This window comes from Protopterus annectens, chromosome 9.part0 (assembly GCF_019279795.1).
Source record: "Protopterus annectens isolate FY-2018-M chromosome 9.part0, PAN1.0, whole genome shotgun sequence".
NCBI lineage: Eukaryota > Metazoa > Chordata > Ceratodontiformes > Protopteridae > Protopterus > Protopterus annectens.
The window spans coordinates 1,734,993,948-1,735,019,438 of NC_056743.1; the positions used below are offsets into that span (position 1 = coordinate 1,734,993,948).

At 42.6% G+C, this 25,491-nt stretch overlaps 1 protein-coding gene across 1 annotated transcript in view; it reads left to right on the forward strand.

The window, feature by feature from the left end:
- LOC122812233 (adhesion G protein-coupled receptor E2-like) overlaps nt 1-25,491 on the forward strand; it is a 1,024,993-nt gene that overhangs the window by 552,668 nt on the left and 446,834 nt on the right. The window lies entirely within an intron of this gene.

The following is a 25,491-nucleotide window of genomic DNA, read 5'->3' on the forward strand; positions in this document are numbered from 1 at the left end:
GTTTACTGTGCCTCTGTCTAATAGTGACACGAGAGTAATCCCTGGGACAAACTTACGATCCCCCATCCGCCTATCGAGATTCTTCTTGAAGAAATTCAGTGAGGTGCTCTGCCTCACATGAACTGGAATTCTATTCCAGAGCGAAGGGAGCCTCTGGGTTATGAACCTGTCCCTCCAGCAAGTTCTATTTATTTCTGTGCTGAGGTTCAAGTCCTTCAAGCATGTGACTCAAAGGGATTTAGATTTATTGAGGTGGAGCATGTCCATTAATTCTGGATTTGACATAGCTTTGTATGTCAGGCATAGATCGCCTCGAAGTAGGTGGCATGCAACTGAGTAGAGCTGGAGTTTTTTTAACCGAGCAGCATACGGCATCTGTTTGAGACCCTTGATCCTCTTGGTGAGATACTTTTGGGGTCTTTCTAATTGCTGCAGGTGTCGGGTAAGGTACATCCCAAAAGGGCATTGTATTCTATGATGGGCCTGATGAGGGATAAATAAAGGGGCACAATTACCTTTCTTGATCTAGATGTGAAACCCTTCGTGATGAGGTGGGCTATGTAGAAGGTCTTTCTAACCACTCTGGCAATGTGGTTTTCAAAGGAAAGATTGCTATCAACTTGGGTCCCCAGGTCCCTAATAACTTTCTCTGTACTTAATGGGTTTCCGCCTATGTGGTAATTTGTGGGCACATTGTTTTTGCCAAAGGGTATGACTATACATTTTTTGGCATTTAGCTTTAAACCATGGCATTATCTGTCTCTGTGAGACCTTTTTGAAGGATGTTTGTGTCAGCTGTAGAGTCGATTATGGCGCCCAGTTTGCAGTCGTCTGCGAACTTGGTGAGCCATAGTCCTCCCACGATTGCCTGTACCTCGGAAAAGTATATACCGAACAAGAGTTGTCCCAGGACAGAACCCTGTGGGATGCCACTTGTGACTGGTTTCGAGTCTGACATGGCTCCAGCAACTCTCACTCTATGAGTTCTGTCTTTGAGCCAGTTTGCGACCCATCTTGTGACTTAGGGGTTTATATTTAAGCTGGATAGCTTATCTATGATGCCCGAGTGGGGTATTGTGTCAAATGCTTTTGCAAGGTCCGATAGGCTGTGTGGACTACCTTCCCTTCATTTATGGCTTTGGTGACTGTTTCGAAGAAGTCAACCAGGTTCAAAAGGCAGGATCTGCCCTTGACAAAGCTGAACTGGGTAGGATCTAGTGTCTGTAGGTCCCCAATGTCTTTGCTTATGAGCTCCATGATGATCCTCTCCATAGCCTTGCAGACTAAGCTAGTCAGGCTTATGGGGTGATAGTTTCCAGGGTTTGTAGAGGCTCCACCTTTGTGGAGTGGGACCACTGTTGCTGTATGCCATTCTGTGGGCACATATCCTGTAGTGAGGCTGAGATTGTATAGCTGTTTTATTTGAGGGATTAGTTCCTCTTGGAGTTCATGTAGGACGCAACCTGGGATGCCATCTGGTCCCAGGGAAGCAGTGTTTTTTGCTTTGGAGAGGGCAGCCTTCACCTGAGCATCAGAGATGTTTGGGAGGCAGCCCACTGCCAGGATAGATACTTGCTCTTTTGGGGGGGAGGGGGTGGAGAAGTTTGCACTAAACCTGTCTGCCAGGATATTGGCAATGTCTGTGGGTTCAGTGTATTTTTTGTCATTTAGAATCAACTCAGCACAAGTCTGGGAGTTGCATCCCAGGTTCCTAACATAACTGAAAAAAGCCTTATGATTGTCTTTGGTGTCATGTGCAATTTTTCTCTCGAAGCTGGCCTTGGAGGATTTTATGAGGGATCGTAATTTTTTGCTAGTACTGATCAGAGATGCCTTCCCTATTAGGGATTTTGCTCTATCATGTAGTAGCTTCCTCCTTCTGTTGTACAGTTTATTTATGGCAGGGGTCCACCAGACTGGATGCCTGACTTTGGATGATTGGGTCTTGGTTTTGTTTGGGATAGCATGATCCATGCATTCCTGGAGATGTCCGTAGAATGCGTTTATATAGGATTCTGCAGTTTGGGCCATAGTTTCCACTGGCCCTGGGGCCTTGAAGGATTCCACTTCAGTTTTGAGAAGTGAGAAGTTCGCTTTTGAGAAGTTTTTCACTGTGGTTTTCTGTGCTGGGGGTGGGGTCGGGATGTGGACATCCAGTGAAATTAATTTATGGTCTAATCTTGCCAATGAGGGATATACTTCTGGTGTGGAGCATAGAGTCCCCATGTTGGTAATGATCAGGTCTAGTATGTTGTCCCCTCTTGTGGTAGTGGTGACTAGTTGTTCCATAGCATTTGAGTTGTAATTTCCAGGAACCTTTGGGCTAAGGTGCTGGGGCTTGAGTAGTGCTCCCAGTCAATGTTTGGGTAGTTGAAGTCACCCATTATAATGGCGTTTGGAGAGATCTTCATGTTCTCCAATGTTTTCAGGAAAGCCGAGTGGGATTCCTGACTTTGAGAGGGTGGTCTGTAGGATGCTATAAACTGAAAAGCAGTCTTGCCCATTGTTAGTTGCACATGGATGGTCTCTGATACTTCGTTCAATGCCACTAACCTGGAGGTGTGGATATCCTTGATAATTATGGAAACTCCCCCTCCTTTTGTGATTTGGTCCGGGTTTTGGGGCCGAAAAGCATGATATGAGGTATAGCCTGGTAGTGCTGGGGTGCTCTCTGGAGCCTTGAACCAGGTTTCTGTCACTGCACCGATATCGATGTTCTCCATACTGAGGAGAGCTTGGAGTGCATGCATCTTGAGGTTAAGACTTCTGGCGTTAAGCAGCATTACACTTAGTTTCTTGTTCCTTGTGCTGTCTATGGGGATGGGTTTGACTTTTGAGCCTTGCCTAAAAAAGGCACTATGGGGGTGGCAAGAGCTTTTGCCAATATCCGAAAGCCCAGCGGTGACAGGTGCAAGCCATCCCTAGCGAAGCAACGTGGCTTGTCGAGCATGTCATCCCAGGCTGACAGACACTGGATCCCCTTTGAATGACACCAAAATTTTAGCCAATTGTTAAAATCGATCATTTTGTCTTTGTACTGTGGCATCATTCTAGGTGAGGGTAAGATACTGCTCAAGGTCAGGGTCATACCAGCCTGGGCTACATGATCAGAGAACTCCTCTATGTCTCTTTTCATGTAGTGCAGGGAGGTACGTCTCAGGTCATTCACACCAGCATGTACAATGACTGAGTCATATTTGTATAGCAACACACGCATTTATGGAATGCATGTGCTTGTTGAATTCATATGTACAAATAATTATCCTCCAAAGACATTTTTTAACAGAGAAGCAGTTTATCAAAAAAGGCATGTAGTTAAAATATAGTATCATGGCCTCTTGGAAATAAAGTATAATCTAATGGCTATGAACTTTGTGATTGCAATTACTACACAATTGTAACAGGAAAATTAATAGCTTTCATATCATTATTAAAAGTTGCTGGCAGACAGTGTGATTTTTTTTAGTACACTTTACTCTCTGACATCAAGTTCTCTTGGATAAAAATTTTCAGTTTTTATTCCTGTATTGGATACAAACAAAAGTGTAAATATTAATCAGTTGCCCACATCACAAATAACAGCAATGTGTCTTTTTAGTTGTATTGGAAATGTATGAACTAATGCTAGAGCAGTATTCTGTGAGCATGATAGCTGATGAGCGGCTTTAACAGAGAACAATCATTTTGTTAATCACACTGTTAATGAATATACAGATTACAGTAAATTGGGAAATAGAGTATCGACCCTTTTAAGGTTAATTTTCTTGACATGCTAAAAAAAGATTGAGGAAATGAATTAAAATCACCATGTTCACCCTCTCTTAATGAAGAGCATAAAATATTCTCAAATGTTTTAGCAATCAAATAGCCCTCATATGCTCTAAAAGCAATGTCATTTCATTGTGCAATAAATCAGTATTATATAGCAAAGTTTTTGCAAGGCTTTTCCAAGTCCTATAGGCTATTTTTTTCATCATTTTGTAATCAATTTTTGACAGGAACATCATGTTGATTTTATCACTTCCTGGAGGTTAGTAATTGATTTATTACTGTTTTTATCTAGCTAAATTATTACTGTGCAGGGACAGTTTTAAGAATAATCTTATGCTTTGTCATGTTCTGGTTTGTTGGGTCTTGAAACATAAATTCTTAAATGTCATCTGTTCCCTGTTTCAATACATACATGCAGTGTGTCTGTTTGTAGTATAATGTACCCTACAAAGAGAGTAAAGGTGAGGTTTATATTTGTTTTCATTCTTGTCATGTTTTCAACCTTTTCCTTTTTCATAGTCTGTGTGACCTTGGAGTTGGCATAAATAGTGATCAGTAGTGTGGGAACTTGTATAAGGAGGACTTGACCCACTGCATTTTTTTGTAGTTTTATGCCATACCTGTAGTGCCCCTGTACTGAATTTATGACATTGTGGATAGTTAGATATTTTTTCTGCAAACAATCACATATCAGTCATATGTCATAATTAATTATAGTAGGTCCAACTTAAAGAAGGGATTCTTGACAGTTCCAGCATCACAGTAAACTGCAAATAAAAATCAACAAATCAGTGGATCTCACTTTGCCTTTTTTTCTAATACCGTGTTGTAATGTATAATGATAAATGCAGTGCATCCAGACTGTATGATACGGCTAGACACTATCAATGAATAAATAAGGAAAGTATATCAATTTGCAATATAAAATCTACTTATTTAGTTAGAATTTGTACACCTACATCTTTATAAGATATAGTGGTAAATAGAGAAAATCTAACATCTTACTTAAAGCAATGATTGCAATAATAGGAAGGGGGTTATATCAGAGATTATCTGGGGTGCTAGTGGTCAAGGTGAGTGAAACATCCTAAATGGTGCAGAAAGAGATTTGAATTGGGGTCGGAGCAAGAAACATGTAGGTCCATTCACAAGTCTACAAACAAGATAGAAAGTCAGAGAATGAGAGAGAGGGAGTGAATTATTTCTTTCCTTGTTACAAAACATATGACATCCTTGAAACTTAGGAAGATAAACTGAAATTTTCACCAAAGGGAACTCAGGATTTGTTAAATGGACTGCAAAACCATTGCTCAGAGGAATACATATCTATATCTACACTTAAAAACTTCAAATTATTTTCTCTTGTACACTGGCTAGCTCTGTGATCTTTCCACCAAGCTTTATGCTGCCCCCCCCCCCAAGGATATTATAACATTTTGTGGGTTTGGTCAGTAATTTGAAGGAAATGCTCATTGAAAGATAGTTAAGTGATTTCTTCTCATCATGTGTTCTAGTGTAGAGTGCTTTTGAATGAGGCCCTAATATTTATGTATGTGGCATTTTAGGGCTTCGTGACAAGTATGCACCTCATTTTGTGATCTTCTCAAACAAGTGCAATCAAAAAAGAATAAAACAAAAGAGAACAGCATTTAGGAGTAAAAAAGATCCTGCCCCTTATATTATGTCAGTACCAGGCCAGTCAGCTCAGAGCTAAGGGTCTAAGAGTTCTCAAGCCATTACGGCTGTATTTTTTAATGATTTCTGGTATGTAATAGTCCCATTAAATACAGCAACAAAGATGAGTGTGGATTTTTTCATTACTTGACCTGTTTAAGTTATTTTAACAGCCTGCATCCAATTTAAATGATATATTAAACCTGTATTAGCAATTTCAGTACATAGTTTTACTGCATTTTGATATTTAAGTGGACTAACTGTTGTCTTTAACCCTTGTTTCATTCTTATGTCATGAATGTATGTAAGACTAGTTCAGGACCAGTGTTTGCAATAAAGCAGTTCTACCGCAGTCAGCTGAGCGCTAAGTGTCTAATTGTTTTCCCTCCCACTCACCCTGCTGCAACTGTAATCTTAAACCCAGTATATCTGTTGCTGCCCTCATCATATAATAATTTGACAGCATAATTCCCTCCATCTCCCTGTTTTTGACTGTTGTAAATACATAAGTACCATTTTGAAAAGTCTCTTCCTTTAAGCTGTTCATTAGGTTAAGAGACAATTGATGAAATTGTTTAATATTGAGTGCACTGACACTGCTTGTTTTTAGTACTAAATTACATTTTTGCTACATTAGTTTACTGGTTCCTTTTGTTGGGATAAAAAAAGGTTTCCAGTCTAGTTGTAAGTATTAGTGGCTACAGAGGCTAAATTCAAGTGCCTTGCTATTGGTTGGTGTGGTCTGTTGACCTTTTTGTTGTATACATTCTTTGTTACACGTACGATTAAGAGCAATGCTGCTTATCACTTTGTGGTATGAGTGACTGCACTATATAGATGCAGTCATTCAGAGGCTTAAGTTTCTCTATACGACCTACCCCTTTAATTTTATTGTTCTTTAAATATTAAGCATCAATTCCACCCAAACATTATCCTAAACATACAGAGTTCCAAGAAGTTGCAGTCACCCGTCCCTTCCCAAGTCATTCCTCTCAAAACCATTGATCAGTACCGCCCCACTTCTGTAAGCAGTATGTTTGAGATGGTTATTTTGACATAGTTTAAGAAATGTCTCATGCTGTCTGATGAACATCTATTACTCAAACAGCATAACACTATATATATATATATATATATATATATATATATATATATATATATATATATATATATATATATATATATATATATATATACATATATATATATATATATGTAGATATATATATATATATATATATATATATATGTAGATATATATATATATATATATATATATACGTAGATATATATATATATATATATATATATATATATATATATATATATATATATATACAGAGAGAGAGAGAGGGAGAGACAGAGATATTAAATGCTGTTGGGGGCTAAAATCTCAGACACAGCAAACTCAGACACCAAAATCGTCAGTAGTATATCATGCACCACACCTGATCCAGGCCATCACAATATATATAATCCATCATATGCTGAAGTTCTAAAGATGAACTTGCCTAAACCTCAAAGACCTCCAAAATGCAACACAGGCACAAAGCACACTAAGCAAGTTATACCTACCTCCTCACATAGCACAGGGACTCCCAAAGTCACAGATGCTGAGCTCGTAAGGCAGGCAACGACCTAACCAAATATTGTAGTTATAGGTGATACTATTTTAAGATACAGGGATGTACCACTTACTAAACTGAGCAAGAAAAGAGTAACAGCTAGTTACATGTCTGGTGCTAAGATCAGTCAGATCATGCATCCACTCAAGTCCTTGAACAAAATGTACTAATATGATTCTGTCATAGTACATGTGGGTTTTAATGACTTGAGATGTACCTCCTTGGACTATATGAAAGGAGACATGATGGAGGTAATAGACTATGTGTCCCAGACAGGTGTGAGCCTAGCACTGAGCAGCATTCTACCTTTTCTAAGGATGATACTGCAATATGAGAAAAAATAATTGACTTCAATAACTGGCTTAGTTTTTGATGTCATTCCGAGGAGTCCAATATTTGTCACCCTAGAATGATATGATTGACAGACCATGCTGTTTGCCAAGGATGAACTGCATCTGTCCCATTCAAGGTTTTGATTATTGGCAAAGGCATTATTAACTCCATAGTGCTCTTTTTTAGGCAATACCAACCTGATAAACCTGCAAACATAATGAAGCAAGCAAAGGAAAATATAAAGGTGTCACTGATCGATGCTAGGAGCCTAAACAATAAACTTTACTTCCTACCTTGGAGGATGCAGAATCTGTATAGGGACAGCAACATGGTTTAATATAGTGGCATGCCAGACTAAAATGCCTTTCAAATGTTTGGCCCAGCTATTGATGAGGAGTAGAAAAAAAGGTAGAGCTGCCTCAATCTCCACCCAGAAGAGACTCACTTCAAGGCAGGTTCATAGGTTTCCACTAGGCTAACAACAACTGGGGCCTTTATAAACCTATCCTTGCAGTCCAGATATATTCCATGCACTATTCTGCCTTGAGGGTTATTTTAAGGGTTGTATGCCAGTTAGAGCATTTTTTAATGGCTACTGATGTCCATCAGAGATGTAAGTATCAGACCAGGGTGAATTTACAGTTTGTAAACAACTTGTCCAGGTGGCACATTAATAGGGTTAGGGAAGATCTCTGCTTCACATGGATGGGAAACTTTTTTCCAAGGAATGGGGATCTCTGAGATACATACCTTTCCCTCCAACATGTCCTATTTAAGTCACAAGCAAACTTTAAATACTCATCTCTAGTAGTTCTGGTGCTGCTTGTCATGCAGATATGGGAAACCTCCATCAGAATGGGATCCAAGAATGCTGTGTATGCCAGGCATATATTGCCAGCCAGCAGTCTGTAGGGAACATAGTATAGAGATCAGGCTTTGAGGTGATCTACATAGAACATTCCGTGGGATTCACAAACAAAAAATCTCTGGGCAGGAGCAGTGTAGCCACTCCTGCACAGAATACGGCTTCTGAGTGATCCAAGAATGTGCCTTTTTGATGCACATGAGCGAGCCGACACTGTTCCTACACGGAAACACATGCAAGATACTAATTACCTCATTTGCTGGTGAAAACCATGTAAATGAGGTAAAATAGTGATCCAGGAAGCAGGCAGGTGACCGTGCAAGAACAGTGTAAGGTGCAAAAATGTATTTGGCTACTAGCAGAATACATTTCTGCAAAAATTAAAATGGAGCCATGACAGTTTCAATAAAAGCATATACCTTAATCCGTAGGCATGCCAATGGCCAAATATATGGCCAATGGCATGGATACGTGTTTAATTTTTGGCTGATCTTGGCCATTTAAGCACAGGGCAGCACTGAGCAAATGGAATCGTGGGGAAAATGAAAAAAAAATTAAGTTGAAAAGTCATTTTTAAAGGGAAACCTGCATTGTGCTATTATACTCAATGGCAAGCAGAGTCAAAACAATGGCAGGGAACAGTGGTTGCTAATTGGGAAGGCTCTTGGGTAGTGCAGTAACTACATATTAAGGCAGTGGGGGTATGTTAATGACAGGAATTATACTGAATCACAAAATTCTTCTAAGTGTCACATTGCACCTAACCATGTAAGTGCTGTAACACCATCGTTTAGGCAGGAGGAGCAACTACCATGAAAAGGGTGTGTGTCATGCTTGCTGTAAGCACAATGGGCTCCATTGCCCAGGTTTGTGCTTAGCTAAGCACAACTAAGCGAGGGGAGTGTCTAAGGCTGTATAGTCTTATTCTATGAACTGAGAAGCATATTCGCATCCAGGGGAGGGCCCTTTCTTGCTGTTTACACTAGCTAAATGGGCCTGCATGGTGCACCAGGGCTTAAACAGGAAGGACAGAGGAAGAAAAAAGGAAATAGTAGAACAAGAGAAATGCAGTACAAATCAGCAATATGGGATTCTGCAACTCACAATGGGCCATTGAAAGCACACAATAATACAGCTGTCATGTGGCTACATAGCTGAAAATAGGAGGGGATGTAAAAATAAATAAATAAAGGGCAACAGCACACTAAAGGAAAAATGGAGTAGAAATCACTAATATGGGACTGTTGCAACTCACAATGGGCCATGCAAAGACACAATAATACAGCTGGTAGGTGGCTGCATAGTTGAAAATGGGAAGAGATGTAAAAGAAGAATAAAGGCAACAGCACACTAAAGGAGAAATAAAGTAGAAATCACTAATATGAGACTCTTGCAACTCACAATGGGCCTTGCAAAGCACACAATAATACATCTGTCAGGTGGCTGCATAGCTGAAAATGGGAGGAGATGTAAGTAAAACATAATTAAAAAAGAGCAACAGCAGAATAAAGACAATCATGCACAAACTGCCAGTAATGCTGCAAACACTCACAGTGGCCAAATCAAAGCCATGAGTAATTAATATAGGTGGCAGGTGGAATGCATCATAGTCAGCCAATCATACAGGCAGCATCTGCAACACAACAGTATAAAGTATAGAAACGCATTACAGTCTGTTTTTTCCCACAAACTCTGTACCATTGGTGTATACATGTGGGGGAATTTTAACTGTAAAAATGCTAGGGGTTGCCATTGCTTTGATCCATCAGTATGTGCTAGAGGCTGACAGCAGAGAGGAGGATAATACTGCCAACCACCACAGACCAAGGAGGAGGAGAAGAGTGTACAGACCTAGGGTAACCTACCAAGGGCTACATGATCTGGAGACAGTAGAGCGCTACAGGGTGGACAGAGACATTCTTCAGCAAATCACCGAGCTGTGCCAGCCTCAAGTTAGAGATAGAACCAACAGAAGGGAACCCATCCCAGTAGATACCAAGGTATGTGTAGCCTTAAGAATTCTAGCTACAGGTACTTTCCAAAGACCTACTGGGGATATGATCGGGTCTCACAGGCATCTGCATCCAGGGTACTCCACCAATTCCTGGAGGACATGCTACCACATGCCAGTGAGCACATTTACTTCCCCAACACCCGTGAGGAGAGGACCAGCAATATGCGTCTCTTCCACCATGTAGCAGAATACCCGTAGATACTGGGTGCCATAGACTGCATGCACATCCACATCAAAGCACTACACGGTGAACAGGGTAGGGGCTACATAAACTGCAAGGGATTTCCCTCCATCAGCTGCCAGGTCATGTGCAATGCCCAAGACATTATCATGAATGTGTGTGCTGGCAGCCCTGGAAGCTATCACAACTCCTAAATCTGGCATTCATCACAGCTGTACCAGGCATTTGCTAGTGGGAGCATCCCATATGACCATCTGGTGGGGGATGCTGGCTATGCACTGGAGCCATGGATGATGACACCCATCAGAAATGCACACACACCCACACAAGAATGCCATAATGAGGCACACATACAAACCAGGATCATTATAGAGCACGTGTTAGGGATGCTCAAGTCATGGTTCTGCTGCTTTGACATATCTGGTGGAACCTTGCAGTACTCTCCAGCCACATGTGCACACATGTTCATAGTATGTGCCATGCTACACAATATTATCCTGTGGAAACAGCTGCAGCAGGAATGGCACAGGCAAAGGCCACACAACCCGCCACCATTGCCAATGTCCCCACAGGTACAAAGGGACTCACAGAAGCAGGCCCCTGAGCCTACTCCCATAGGAGATGGATGCATGCCCAGTATGCTCGCGCCTTGGCAAAGAGACAATGCATAGCACACACACACACTGACACTGTAGGGACCCCAGGGACTGACACCTCTCTCTGACTCGCACACAGTAAAATGAATGACACATACATCAAATTACCTGTAACTTACCGTGTATAGGCAGTGTACTGTGTGCATCCAACATAGGCTGCCCTCAAGCACCATCCTCACAATTGCTGCAAGCACAAGGTAAGTTATTTTTCTTAACAATAAATTAATGAAATAGTATGTTCTGCTAGCATATGTATGGTAATGCTGCATGCATGCAAGGGAATGGGGTGGCCTACTGGGATAGCAGCACACAACAAATAACTATGTTGGACACCAGGAAATGTCTAGCCAAAACTGGCCTCCACACACTATGCAGTAGTACCCAAGGTGGCAAATCCTACTCTAGTATATGTCTGGGGATAACTTAGTGGGGTGGTCATAGGTCACAGGCATGGATGTCAGGCTGGGGGGTCCCATAACCGAACCTCACACCCACACAGCAAGTCAGCTGTAGAAAATCACAGAAAAAGGTCTGGTAAAGGCACACAGATGATGGCAATGTTGAAGTAACCCCCTACAGACTCACACAGTGATAGTGCAGCAGGAACCCCAGTTGCAGTAAGGTTATGAAGGGTAAGAAGTCTGAAACTCAAATGTATGCCAGTACAAAATGACTGGGGCTCTTTACTGATATGCCTCCAGTCCCCAAGACAGGCCACAATAGTATGGTAAATGGAACCAAAATGTAAAGGAAATATCAGCACAGTCTGTGCAAATGTGTACAGTTGACAGGTGTGCCCCTCCATATACCCACACAAATGCAGTAACATATATGTTTGCATGGAAATAGCTGCATAGCACACATTGGCAGGGCTGTAAAATACACATGAAAACATGTTGCCTGTCCACAATATGCAGGGGTCAATGAGCTATGTGTATGTGTGGTCAATACTGTCTGGATCTGGCCAGCACATTCTCCTGACAGTTGTTTTGTACTGCCCTAGGTACAGTACTGCCTTTAACAGAGCCGCGTTCAGATAACTGCAGTGCCAACTGTTATGCATGTTAGTGAGACCCACTGCTCTGCCACTGACATACCTGGAAGTCACAGTGCTATGTGAAATGTGCTACACATATTAGTGACATCTTGAAGGATGTATAGCAGAGGTGCCAAGGCTTTTGTGAATATAAGTGCTTTGTGGTACTGTTACCAGTGTTCATTCTCAATAATCCTTTTTCTTATGTTTGCTTTTACAAATAATGGTCATGCCTGCACAGTTGAATGGACTCTGTACCCACATCCATAACTCCCAACCTCTAACAGCAAGATGTCTGGACAAGGGCAGAAATAAAAGTGGAATAAAGGCACAATGATAGGCATATGTTGTAAATATCACCCTTACATACTGAGAAAGTTGGTAGGGTGAGGGGTTTGCAGTAGTGGGAATTGTATGAAGGTTATGTATTCTGAAACAGTAAAGTCTGTATTATTTTGTAACATCACACTTCGATTATATGTAACTAACGACATAAAAACACAAGTTTACGTAGAAAGGATGAAACCTCTAGCTAAACACCTGGACAACCTGTCAAAAAATGTACAGGTCAGAGGTATGCACACACAATGGTATGACATCTCAGGTTAGAAAGATAGCACACAAGCAAGGGACCCCCAGCCAGTATATCACCAGGTTGCTGGACTGTTTACACAGCTGTGTTTCATTAGTACACTGGCTGTAGCTGCACCTCAAAAATGGCCTTTTTGGGCAAGAATTTACATAGCTGCTCTTATAATATTGGTCTATGCATCATACAACTAGTATTCTTCTGATAAAGCACTGTGATGATCTGAGGATGTCTGGCACTAGTTAATGACACACTGCATTGCAGTTTCAGACTACAGATATGTCAGAAAATGCCTGCTAAACAAAAAAGTATCCTGAGGAAAGTCCTGTGTACTCTTGAGAGGTATTGGTGTAGCACACAAAATCCAGGACTAAAGTACACCTATCTCTGGCATGGAGTCCCATCCTAACTATAGAAGATCACACTGGGCATGTCCTACACTTAGAGAATCACAGGACATGTTGGAATGCACATCAGAATATATGACTATATATATATATATATATATATATATATATATATATATATATATATATATATATATATATATATATATATATATATATATATATATATATATATATATATATATATGTCCGTGCATGCAGACAGCTAAGTACACCTCAGCTGTCCCCACACATCAGACAGTGGGAATGCACATCGGAATATATGACTGTAATGTGTATGTATATATGTATGTATATATATATATATATATATATATATATATATATATATATATATATATATATATATATATATATATATGTATAGTATGTATGTATATATATATATATATATATATATATAGATAGATATATATATGCATGCATACAGACAGCTATCTACAACTCAACTGTCCCCACATAAACACATCAGACAGGATTACTTTCAGCTAGCTGTAGGTGACCCATATGTGATATATCTGCATCTGTTGCATGAGATACACACACAAATATATATGGGCAACAGATAACAACGTATGTCAAGCATTCACAAACATAGATGTTGGGAACTGAGAGACAGACAGTGATACAGAGAGAGACACAGGGGGACACATACATAGTGAGTCACACACACGGATACCCTGAATTGCATAAAGTGATGTCTTGCTGTGGACAGTGGCATACCAGTTGTAAACAGTTGCACGAGCCAGCTTAAAAGGTGAGCCTCATTGTGTAACAGTACTGAGCTTGAGTTTATAATATCACATCCCCTGCCTGTGTATGTGTGTGTCTCCATACATCTATTTGGAGACTCTTCCCACTCAGTAGACTTCACATTGCCCTACTTCACAAGCTCTGCTGCTTTCATTCACCATAGAAGTACCATTGGACATTGTTTACCCCCATAAGCTCTGTAGCACATGCGATAGCTGTGCAGTATTATAACAGAAATAACTAGATAGGAATGGGTTCTTATCCCAATACTGGCAACTTTGTGTGTGACAGTTGTGTATTTGAAAGTGAGGGAGTATGTGTTTGTTTCCAGGTGGAACAGATAAAGGCCATTCCACCCCACTTTATCAGTCCTGCTGATGTCATTAACTTATTGCACCTTTGGCCAGTTGTCAGTCCAGTAAGTTCTGTAGCATGTATGATAACTACATAACACAATAATACAAATCATTAGCTAAACAGGGGTTCTAATCTCTGATCCAGCAAATGAGTGTGTGTGCATGTTTGTAAGAAGAAGTATTTTGATAAGTCTCCCTCCCATTGCCCTTGTTTATCAGTTCTGATGATGTCATTCCCTTTATCAGCACCTTTGGCCAGTTGTCAGCCCAGTAAGCTCTTTAGCATGTGTGATAACTGTGTAACATTATCATACAAATAACTAGATAGGCAGGGATACTACTTTCAGATTTGGGAAATGTGTGTGTGGGTGTCTAAGTGTGTATGTTTGTAGGAAGAAGTATTTTGATGTTTCCCACCCACTGGCATACTTTATCAGTCCTGCTGATGTCATTCCCCTTATCCTCACCTTTGGTCAGTTGTCAGTCCAGTAAGCTTTGTAGCATGCACGATAACTGTGTAACACTATAGTACAAATAACTAGATAGGCAGGGGTTCTCCTCTCAGATCTGGCAAATATGTGTATAGGTGTATAAGTGTGTATGTAACTGTGTATGTTTGTAGGAAGAAGTACTTTGATATGTTACCCACCCACTGCCCTACTTTACCAGTCATGCTGATGTCACTCTGCATATAGGTTCATAGGTGTGCACTAGGCTAATGGCTCTGGAGCCATTACAAGCATAGCCCATAGAAGTGCCTTGCCATTGTGCCACCCGACATTAGTTCCCAGTGACTCCATGAAGTCGAGCCACTGGAGTGATCCCTGGGGTGAACTTTCTATTACTCATCCACTTATCAAGATCTCTCTGGAACAGGGTAATTTAGGTGCTTTGCTTGACATGTATGGGAAGTGTATTCCATGACATGTGCAGTCGCTGGGTGTGGAAACTCTCCCTCCAGCATTTTGTGTTGATTATGGTAATGAGGTCAAGGTCCCTGCAGTGTGTGGTGCAGAGAGATTAGGATGTATTTAGATGTAGCATTTGTAAAAGAGCTGGGTCAGACATTGCTTTGGAAGTCAAGCAAAGATCGCCTTTAAGTAGGTGATATGAGACAGACAAAATCTGGAGTGTTTTGAGTTTGTGTTGGACATATGTTTAATGCCTAGGACCCACTGTGAGGTACTTCTGTGGCCTCTCCAGCTGTTGCAGGTGTAGTGGTGTACATGCCAAATGGGCCATTATACTTGATAATTGGTGCTATTGAGGAAAAGTACACAGAGACGATGACATCCTTCTTCCTGGATGCAAAACCTTTGGTAATGAGATGTGCAAAATAGAATGACTTCCTGACCATAGTGGCAATGTGGTGGTTAAAGGAGAGGTTGATGTGAACCTGTGCCCCCAGATCTCTTATAACACCTACAGTGTTCAGTGGGCTCCCATTGATGTGGTACTTAGTGGGAACTGAGATTTTACCAAACGGGCTGATGATGCATTTTATGGTGTTAAGCTTCAGGCTATGGTTTCCACACCAGTCAATGGTCTCAGTGAGGCCTTTCTGTAGGATGCCTGCATCACTTGTAAAGTTAAGGATATCGCCCAGCTTGCAGTTTTCTGAAAACTTGGTCAACAAGAGTTCCTTTGTGTTGGCCTGGACTCCTAAGAAGTAGGTGCTGAACAGGAGAGTACCCAGGACTGATCCCTGTGGGAACTCTACTCGTGACTGACTGGCAGTCTGACTTGGAACTTGCTACTTTCACACTGTGTGTTCTACTTGTGATCCAATTTGCAACCCCCCCCCCCAGTGATATAGGGGTCGATGCCTAGTTTAGTGGGTTCATCCATACTTCCTGACTGAGGAATGGTATCAAGACCCTTGGCCAGATTGATGTAGGCTATATGCAGTGCCTTAATGTCATACACAGCTCTAGTGACTGACTCAAAGAAGTCAACCAGGTTGAGCAGGCATTAGCTCCCTTTCACAAAGCCAAACTGTGTGGGACCCAGAGTTTGGAGATTACCTATATGTTTGTCGATCAGGTCCCTGATGATGTGCTCCATAGCTGTACATATCGGACTTGTCAGACAACTGGACTGATAATTCCCAGGATCTGTCGTTGCCACACCTTTATGGAGAAGGATGACTGTAGAGGGTGCTATTTGGGAGGGACAAAGCCTGAGGTGAGGCTGTGACTGAACAGGGCACACAAATGTGGTGCCAGGTATCTTTGCAGTTCATATAGAACACAGCCAGGAATAATTTGGGGTCCCATGGAAGCTGTATTCTTACCCATGAACAATGCAAGTGTAACCAGGGAGGCAGTAATCCTGGGTGTCTGGCATTCTTCTGGCATTCTGATTATTCCCCTGGGTGGGGTAGAGAGGGGTTAATCAGAGACTGAATGTGTTGGCAAGAATGTTGGCAATATATTTTCGTTCAGTATAGGAGATAGCATTGTGCAGTAAATCAGAGCACTTCTGGGTATTGGCATGGAGGTTCTTGATATAACTATCAAAGGATTTGTGATTGTTGTCAGTGTCTGCTGCAATTCTGTCATCATAGGCAGCTTTAGATGATTTCATGAGGGATCTCAAGTTATTGCTGAGGTTAATAAGGGAGTTTTACCACTCTTGGGACTCCACCTTTTTCTGCAACAGTTTCTTCCTTCTGTTGTATAGGTTATTAATGGCAGGGGACCACCAGATTAGCATCCAGTGTTTGGAGGAGAGTGTCATGGTTCTTTTTCATATAGCTAGTTTCATGCATCAATGTGCATGTTTGTACAGTGCATTTGTGTATGATTTGGCAGTCATGTAGGAATTTTCCATTGGCATGGGTGCTGTGAAGTTAGCCACCTCTGTTCTTATGAGTCAAAAGTCAGCTTTGGAGAAGTATTTCAGGTGGTTACCTTTGTGAGGAGTGTAGGTGAGATGTGGATTTCCATAGTGATTACTCTATGTTGGATCTGACCAGGTAGTGATTGACTACTGTTGTCAAACAACAGTCCCATATGTTAGTAATCACACAGGTCAAGGATGTTGCCTCCTCTACTGGACATCAGAATGAGTTGGTCCAGGGCATTGGAACTGATGAATTTCATGAAGCGTTGGACCAGTGTATTGGTGATTGAGTATCTTACCCCAGTTGATGGAGGGGTAGTTGAACTCTCCTAGTATGAGAGTGTTGGGTTGGACCTTGATAGATTCCAGGGTGTTGAGGAATGTGGATTGAGAGTCTAGGGACATGGATGTGGACCTATATCAGCCTATGACCTGAATTGCACTATTACCCAATGTCAGTTGTACCTGAAGTACCTTAGATGCATTATGTTGGGATGCTACTCTGGATGTGTGGATATCTGTTATTAATATGGAGACATCACCACCTTTGTAGCTGTGGTCCATGTTTTGGGGCTGACAAGTGTGTGGAATGAGTTATAGGCTGGTAGTGCAGGGGTGCTTTCTGCTGCTGTAAACAAGGTCTCTGTTACAGCATAAATGTCAATGTTCTCCATTTTGAGTAGTGCTTTGAGTGACTGCATCTTGAGATGTAGATGTCTAGTGTTGAGCAGCATGACCCTCAGATTGCATATATGTATAGCTGTTATGGTGGTAATTTGATTTGGAACACAACTTAAAAAGGTACTATAGGGTGGCAAGACACTTAGTACCTGGAAACCCAGGGGTGACAGATGCAAGCTATCTCTGGCAAGCCATCACAGTCTGTCAATCATGTCATCCCAAGCAGACAGATACTGGATCCCATGAGAGTGACACCAGACACTTAAGCCAATTGTTGAAGTCAATACTTTGTTGTTTGTACTGCAGTATCATTCTGGGTGACAGTAGTATACTGCTCAGGGCTACTGTCATACCTGCCTGGCCCACATAATCTGAGAGCTCAACCATGTCTCTTTTTATATAGTCCATGGAGGTGCATCTCAGGTCATTCACACACATATGGACAATGACAGAGGGATACTTGTAGTTGTTGTGGAGTGACCTCACTGGGTGTATTATGTGTTGGATTCTGGCACCTGATAGACAGCTGGCTGTTACCTCCTACATGTTCAACCTAGTGAATGGGACATCTGCGTGCCTCACTATTGAGTCACCTATGTTTACTGTATCAGGCAAGGTGGTTAGCCTTTGGGACTTAGGTTGAGGGGCACACTGTGTAGGTGATATACTTGTCCCGTGGTTTGTGCTGTGTTATGGTGGTCAAGTGGGTGTCTGTCTTGGTGGTCCCCGCTGTTTGTGTAAATGTTTATTGAGTGCCTCTGTGAAGATGGGTGTATGGTTATTGTTTGCATGTCAGACCTGTGATAGTGGTTGTTCTGGAGGGGTATGTGTTCCACGTGGTGTATTGCAGGTGTTGACACTTCTCCACTTGACCAGCTAGTCCAGTCTTTGCTGGAGAGTGCATATCTTCCAATTCTCTGATATAGGGGTATCTCTCACAAGACTGAGTGTTGGGAGTTTAGAGGAGAGGGTTGTCTGTGTACATGAGGTAGTTGCAACAGTGCCTCAGAATGCCCTCATGCACCAGGTTAATGGGAAAAAGCACAGTACTGGAGCTAATTCTGTGAGTATTGACTACTGCTGATGGCTCTCAGGTGTGCTGGAATAATTGATAAACAAACTGTTTAAGTGCAAAGCTATTAGGCTATTTGAAGTGCAGGAGAGAAATAACTAGCAAGATCTAAGGGAAAACTAAAGGCAGACTTTCTGGCACCTGTGACAGTTTACTTCAGCTGTGCAGTTATCAGCACCTTTGGCCAATTGTTAGCCCAGTAAGCTCTGTAGCGAGTGTGATAACTGCATAACACTATAATACAAATAACTAGATAGGCAGAGGTTCTAATCTAAATACTGTGAAGTGTGTGTGTGTGTGTGTGTGTGTGTGTGTGTGTGTGTGTGTGTGTGTGTGTGTGTGTGTGTGTGTGTGTGTGTGTGTGTGTGTGTGTGTGTGTGTGTGTGTGTGTGTGTGTGTGTGTGTGTATGTGTTTGTGTGAGAATCATATACTGTGTGGGCTATACCATTTGGGTTGAGCACCAACTTGTAAACTTCCCATCTAGGGATGGCCTGCTGATGTCATTCACTTTAGAAGTACCTTGTGACTAGGTGAAATCATGTAATCTCTGTGGTGCGTCTGATAACTGTGTAACATTATAGTAGAAATAAGATAGGTGGTGGGTCTAATCTCACTACTGGCAACTGTTTGTGTGTGTTTGTTTGAGAATCATATGCTGTGTGGGTTTGGTTGTGTTCCACCCTGTAAACTTCCCATCACCCTATTTTACTAGGCCTACTGATGTCATTCACCTTAGACGTACCTTGGGACTAGGTGAAATAATGTAAGCTCTATGGTGTGTCTGATAACTGCATAACACTATATTAGAAATAAGATAGATAGGGATTCTTATCTCCCTACTGGCAACCGCATGTGTCTTTATGTGGAAATTATATCCTGTTTGGTGGATATCATTTTGATTTGTGTACCATCCATGTCTGTTTACCACCTCCTGATGGCATTACTTTACATATCGTGGTAACTGCATCTGCCTCACATGCAACATGTTAAACCATTGTGCACGCCATACCAGTCCTTTGTACAGATGTCTATGGAATATCCAGATGTTTGTAACCTATATGTGGTCTGTGTCCCTTAACAGTGCTGATGTATGTGATATTGTTGTCAAATCGGCCACAGTGAGTGAGTGACACAAATGCCAACATCAGGCATCATACTGACTGAAACATCATGCTGATACGACATCTGCTACACTATCACTTGTCCAAGCTTGTAGGAGCAATACATGACTCCACATCCTATTTCTGGTGGGTTATCTCAGAACATCGTCAGGCACACTGACGTCCTGCTCACCAGGCTGAACAAGGAGAAGGTCACGGTGAGCTGCCTGTCGGGCGCTAGGATCCGCCACATAAGACAAGTACTCAGGTCACTCCAAGGCAAGTACAAATAAGACTCAGTCATTGTCCATGCTGGTGTGAATGATCTGAGACATACCTCCCTGGACTACATGAAAAGAGACATAGAGGAGCTCTCTGAGCATGTAGCCCTGGCCGGTATGACCCTGACCTTGAGTAGCATCTTACCTTCACCAAGAATGATGCCACAATATGAAGACAAGATGATCAATTTCAACAATTGGCTTAAGTATTGGTGTCATTCAAAGGGGATCCAATGCCTATCAGCCTGGGATGACATGCTCGACAAGCCACAATGCTTCGCTAGGGACGGCTTGCACCTGTCACTCCTGGGCTTTCGGATAATGGCAAAGGCTCTTGCTACCCCCATAGTGCCTTTTTTAGGCAAGGCTCAAAAGACAAACCCACCGCCATAGGTATCACAAGGGACAAGAAATTAAGAGTAATGCTACTCAACACCAGAAGTCTAAACCTCAAGATGCACGCACTCAAAACTCTCCTTAGCATGGAGAACATCGATATCTGTGCAGTAACAGAAACCTGGTTCAAGGCTCCTGAGAGCACCCCAGCACTACCAGGTTATACCTCATACCATGCTTTTCGGCCCCAAAACTTGGACCGAACCACAAAAGGAGGGGGAGTATCAATATTCCTCAAAGATACCCACACCTCCAGGTTGGTGGCACAGCACAAAGCATCAGAGACTATCCATGTGTAACTAACAGTGGGTAAAATTGCCTTCCAGTTTATAGCCTGATACAGACCACCCTCCCAAACCCAGGAACCCCACTCGGCCTTCCTGAGAACACTGGAAAATAGGAAGGACTCTCCAAACACCATTATATTGGGTGACTTCAACTACCCAAACATAGACTGGGAGCATTACTCTAGCTCCAACACCCTAGCTCAAAGGTTCCTAGAATTTATAAACTCAAATGCTATGGAACAACTTGTTACCACTCCCACAAGAGGGGAAAACATACTGGACCTGATCATCACCAACATGGGGCCTCTATGCTCCAGACCAGAAGTGTATCCCTCACTGGTAATATCAGACCATAAACTAATCTCACTGGATATTCACATCCCGACCCCACCCCTTGCCCAGAAAACCACAGTGAAAAACTTCTCTAAAGCCAATTTCACACTCCTCAAAACCGAGGTGGAATCCTTCAAAGCCCCTGGGCCCGTGGGAAATACAGCCCAGACTGCAGAATCCTTTATAAATGCATTCTCTGAACACCTTCAGGAATGCATGGATCTTGCAATCCCAAATAAAACCAAGACCCAATCCTCCAAAGGCAGACGTCTTGTCTGGTGGACCCCAGCCATAAACAAACTATACAATAGAACGAGGAAGCTACTACATGATAGAGCAAAATCCCAAAAAGGGAAGACATCTCTGATCAGTATTAGCAAAAAACTACGGGCACTCATAAAATTGTTTAAGGCCAGCTTCGAGAAAAAATTGCACAGGACACTAAGGATAATCACAAGGCTTTCTTTAGTTATGTTAGGAACCTGGGTGGGAATTCCCAGATATGCTCAGAATTAGTCCAAAATGACAAAAAACACACCAAACTCACAGACATTGCCAACATCCTAGCTGACAGGTTCAGTGCAAACTTCTCCCCCCCCACCAAAAGGGCAAATATCTATCCCAGCAGAGTGCTGCACCCCTGACATCTCAGATGCTCAGGTAAGAGCCGCCCTCTCCAAAGCAAAAAACACAGCATCAATGGGACCAGACTCTGTCCCGGGCTGCGTCCTACATGAACTCCAAGAAGAGCTAAATCCAAACATAAAACTACTGTTCCATCTCAGCCTTACTACAGGATATGTACCCAGAGAGTGGCATACAGCAACAGTGGTCCCTCTCCACAAAGGTGGCACCTCAACGGATCCTGGAAACTATTGCCCCATAAGCCTGACTAGCTTGGTCTGCAAAGCTATGGAAAGGATCATCATGGACCTTATAAATAAAGATATTGGGGACCTACAGACACTGGATCCTACCCAGTTCGGCTTTGTTAAGGGCAGATCCTGACTCTTAAACCTGGTCAATTTCTATGAAACAGTCACCAAGGCCATTGACGAGGGGAAGGTGGTCCACACAGCCTACTTGGACCTCGCAAAAGCCTTCAATACAATACCCCACTTGGGCATTATAGATAAGCTCACCAGCTTAAATATAACCCCCTATGTCACTAGATGGGTTGCAAACTGGCTCAAGGACAGAAGCCACATAGTTAAATTGCTGGAGCCATGTCAGACTCCAAACCAGTTACAAGTGGCATCCCACAAGGCTCGGTCTTGGGACCTCTCTTGTTTGGTATATATTTCTCTGAGGTACAAGCCAACACGGAAGGACTGTAGCTGACCAAGTTCACAGATGACTGCAAACTGCGCACCATAATCGACTCTCCAGCCGACACAAGCATCCTCCAAAAGGGCCTCATAGAAATAGACAACTGGTGGCAGAGCCATGGCCTCAAGCTAAACGCCAAAAAGTGTATAGTCATCTCCTTTGGCAAAAACAAAGTGCCCACAAATTACCACATAGGTGGTAATTCATTAAGTACAGAAGAAGTAATTAGGGACTTGTGGACCCAAGTTGATAGCAATCTCTCATTTGACAACCACATGGCCAAAGTGGTTAAAAGAACATTTTATATAGCCCACCTAATCATGAAGGTATTCACATCTAGATCAGGGGAGGTCATTGTGCCTCTTTACTCATCCCTCATCAGGCCCATAATTGAGTACCATGCCCCTTTTGGGATGTACCTTACCAGTTACCTGCAGCAACTGGAAAGACCCTAAAGGTACCTCACCAAGAGGATCAAAGGGCTCAAACAGATGCCATATGCTGCCCGGTTAAAGAAACTCCAGCTCTACTCAGTGGCATACCGCCTGCTCAGAGACAATCTGTGCCTGATGTATAAAGCCATGTCCAACCCGGAATTAATGGACATGCTGCACCTCAGAAAATCCAAATCCCATCGAGCTACGCGCTCGAGAGACTTGAACATCAGCACTGAAATAAATAGGACATGCTGGAGGGGCAGATTCATAACCCAGAGGCTCCCTTCACTCTGGAATAAAATCCCAGTCCAGGTTAGGCAGAGTCCCTCATTGACTTTCTTCAAGAGGAATCTTGATGAGTGGATGGGAGATCGTAGGTTTTCCCCGGGTACCACTTCTGTGTCACTGTTAGACAGAGGCACAGTATACTAGCCTCTAAAAAGGGCATAACAGAATTAATTTAAAATGGGTGGCGAAAGCCAAACACACTGTGGCTAGGCTTATAAATGCCCTAGGGTAGATAGCCTAGTATGAACCTATGAACCTATGAACATTATGTGTTGTAAGAGGTAGTATTTTGTGTCCCATGCATATAATCTGTGTGGGGCATGTCATGTGTATATAGTAGTATGGTACATAAAGGTGGTAATGTAGGTTTACTAATCTGTTGATTGCCATCCGTGTTTATGTTACTGTGTGGACATCCTTTATGTCAGTCCTTACTGTGTGTATGCAAATGATATACCATTTTGTCTCTCTGTTCCACCCAGTGAACTCAGGAATACATACCACAGACCTGTTATACATAGTGTCATGCACGCCCTCATCAACGGCATCAGGGTTGAGTGAATTAGAAAGAAATGACAGGGCCAACAGGTGTTGACAGGTGAACTGTTGCAATTAATGTAATGGCTACGCTTGTGAGGGACCTGTTGACAGTACTGCGGTAACCTGTTCTGTATGTATGAGCCTGTGGAACTTCACAACACTGAGTTGACATGTTTGAAGGCTACCTGTCTGTGACAAGGGGTATGTATGCAAAGTCACACTGTCTGACAACAGTGTTCTTCACACACAGTTGCATGCATACGCACGTGGTACATGTACATATAAATCTGTACCTTGCCTATGACATGGTTGGTGTATTCCAACTCTGCCATACTCCCTCTTGGGAATATCTTCAAGTCCGCAGCCTGCAGACATGCAGACCATGGAACACAAACAGAATACAGCATATCAGACTACATTCAGCCAGTGGTACTAACACCAATATTGCATTCTGATTAATGAGGTACATATACCTGTATGTGTATCCATAACAAATGCAAGCAGACAACACCTTACATAGTATTACATAGCTGCACTGTAATATATTCACCCTGTGCATCAGACCCATATTAGTATATCCCTGCATCAATGGTATGGATGACAGGGATGTGGCACAGGTATCATCATATGTACATGGTGTGGTGTGGGTTTGCCAGAGGTCTAGGCTGGGCCATATGGCTGACATTGTGCCTGTGTGTTTGGAGGGGTATCCAATAGATGGGCTGGGAAGAGGTGTTTTGCATGTCTGGAGGTGACCTACCTGTGATACAGATGTGTGTATGTATGTATGCACACAGTCACACCATGTGGCTGCCCTACATAGGAGTACATTGGACAGCTGTGGACCGTACATAGCAGTGTGTCCAGTTTACCATCTCCAGCCACGGACATGGTAACTGGTCCTGCCAGGGTTATCACTGGCACAACCAGACCCAAGGCCAGATGCAGTACTGCTTCCTGATGGTGACTGCTGTCTGCTGGATCCGTGCACATGACAGGACCAAACAAAGCCAATTGCCTATGGCTGCTACGGTGTGATGTGGACAGCAACCCCCCTTGGGTAGTACTGGTGCCACTGTCACTACAGGAGTGTGAAGGAGCACAGCCACGTAGATTTTCATATGTTGTTGGTGCTGACCTACATCCACATGGCCAATGCCCATCTCCCACCACACGCTGTAGCACAGACATGCCACGGTTGAGGATTGCCAAGGTCTCACCCCACCAACTATTCATGACCTCAGTATTTTGATGTGTGGCCTCAACAAAGTCATGTATGTTGTCACGTAAATCAGGAAGAGTTACATCCACCACCCTGAGCATTTGTCTGTTGTGGCATTTACTACATACCTGTGCATCCATGACAGCCCGAAACATGCATCTGGTGACTCTTGCTGTAGCACTTGTGACAGCAGATTGACAAGCAGTGGTCCTCCTGTGAGCACCCCTGTTCATCTGCCTGTGTGGAACCTCACCTGCACTCTGGCTATGGCCAGTGTCTACACTCACACCTGCCATAGTCACCACACTAGCCTGTTCAATGCCACCACCTGCCAACTGTCCATCATCTGTGGTCACTGGTGATGGGGTGTGTGTGGGCATTGTCACTGTGTGTGGGAATGGTGTGGACAAGAGTGGGATG